The sequence below is a fragment of the Limulus polyphemus genome, unplaced genomic scaffold (genome assembly GCF_000517525.1).
Source record: "Limulus polyphemus unplaced genomic scaffold, Limulus_polyphemus-2.1.2 Scaffold862, whole genome shotgun sequence".
NCBI classification, from domain to species: Eukaryota; Metazoa; Arthropoda; class Merostomata; order Xiphosura; family Limulidae; genus Limulus; species Limulus polyphemus.
In genome coordinates this window covers 178,819-180,919 of record NW_013666472.1, presented here as the reverse complement: position 1 = coordinate 180,919, position 2,101 = coordinate 178,819, and the positions used below count along the sequence as shown (strand labels likewise).

Sequence of the window (2,101 nt, the reverse complement as noted above, 5' to 3'; positions counted from 1 at the left end):
CTGTTATGCAATGACGTTAAACGATATGTGATATATACCTATGTTATACAACCATCTAGAAATATGTGATATATACCTATGTTATACAACCATCTAGAAATTCTAGTTACGATCAACAACCTGTTATGCAATGACGTTAAACGATATGTGATATATACCTATGTTATACAACCATCTAGAAATTCTAGTTACGAATTTAAATGCCTCATTAAAAGATCCAGGGACCTGAGTATTTAAATAAATACAGAATTAAAAAAAAACGTTCTAGCGCTACTTGGACCTTTGTCATCATACAGGAAGACGAAGATTCACAAGCTAATATGTGTGTATGATTCAATATCATAGCATATTGAAAAGATCAAATAAAATATAATTTAAGCTAACTAAAGTTTTAGCGTATATTACTACACAAATAAGAAATACATAAAAACCAGAAGTTTCACTGAAGTGTTTGTTTGTAATTGAGCACAAAGCTACACAATGGGCTATCTGTGTTCTACCCACCACTGGTATCGAAACCCGGCTTCTAGCGTTGTAAGTCCGCATACATACTGCTGTGCCACTTAGGGGGGGGGGCATCATTGAAGTGAGATAAGAATTAACTAGAATTAACTTTATCTAAGATCTTATTTTTATCAAAGTTCGATATTTTTGAAAAACACAATAATTATATTATTTTGAGCATTTCGCAACCGTAAGACGCACGAATAAGCAAGCTGGTCTAGCTATATAGAAAAATAAATTCGATATACATAGAGATAGTGTACATCTTTTATTAACACTAAATCTGTATTTGAATCCCATCCTGCGCTGTTACATCGGCATTATAAAGGTTAACAGCTGCTCAGTAGAGTCGAGGCCCGGCTTGGCCAGGTGGTAAAGGCGCTCGACTCGCGGGTTCGAATCCCCTTCCCGCCAAACATGCTCGCCCTTTCAGCCGTGGGGGCGTAATAAAGTGACGGTCAATCGCACTATTCGTTGGTAAAAGAGTAGCCCAAGAGTTGGCGGTGGGTAGTGATGACTAACTGCCTTCCCTCTAGTCTTACACTGCTAAGTTAGGGACGGCTAGCGCAATTTTGCCCTCGTGTAGCTTTGCGCGAAATTAAAAAACAAACAAACAGTAGAGTCGAGATCAACATTAAGAGAGGAGAAAAATGATTGTTAGATGCAAGTTTGGTGTTGTGAGTGTCTGAGACATCTCAACTCGTCTCTTCATATCCAGTTCTTTTCTGGTTAATGTCCTGAAAGAATGGAAAAACGTAAATAGTGCTAAATGTAGAATATTAGTCCAGCCGTGCAAAATTAATCTTCTTGGTTCACACGAATTTTGGAACGTGTTTTGAAGTAAAACCGCTGATTCGGCGCTAAATTCATGACCCAAGAGCTTAATGAGAGTTCCCGCCATGCGAAAAAAAAAAAGAACGTAATATGTATGTAGACAGGCATGTAATGAATGTCAAGAAAAAACCTTTCACCGTTGCTATAGTTAGCAAACTATACAATCATATAGCCTAATTACTAATTTTTTTGTTTATTATTACTATTATATGATACTCTTTGGTCATATGTATATACATGGATTAAAATAATGTGTTCATTTCTATATTTCAAGCAGGGTAATCAACCATTCTGCCAATGACAAGTGGAAAACTCAACGCCGAATCATGTTGGCCAATTTTTGATCTGTTCTTATTAATGTAATGTTTTGCATATACGCTGTGTCCATTGCTATTAGTAAAAGTGCAAAAACTTAAGAATTTTACTTACACATATTTCCAAACATAACTTTAATCTTTGGAACGACTGATGTGGACTATAAATTAGTTTGCTGCATAAAAACACTAAACCTCAAATCAAAAACGTTCCACAAAATCGTTAGAAATACTAGGAACACTTTAACTATCGTGTGAAACTAAAGCAAACAACGTTTTTCAATATATTCAGATACGTTGCTACATAAATCATTTCTAATGAATAATAAAATAACATTATCGAAATATTTTCTCCGAAGTTGAAGATTCTCGAGAGTAAGAATCAAAAATATATGTATATACGTAAACGCTTAAACGTAAACGTTCAGTATTGTTACGTAAAACTGAAA

At 35.1% G+C, this 2,101-nt stretch overlaps 1 protein-coding gene across 1 annotated transcript in view; it reads right to left on the bottom strand.

Moving 5' to 3' along the window:
* Window positions 1–2,101, bottom strand: part of LOC106460916 (TWiK family of potassium channels protein 7-like) — a 109,029-nt gene that overhangs the window by 6,333 nt on the left and 100,595 nt on the right. The gene's annotated exons all lie outside the window — the stretch shown is intronic.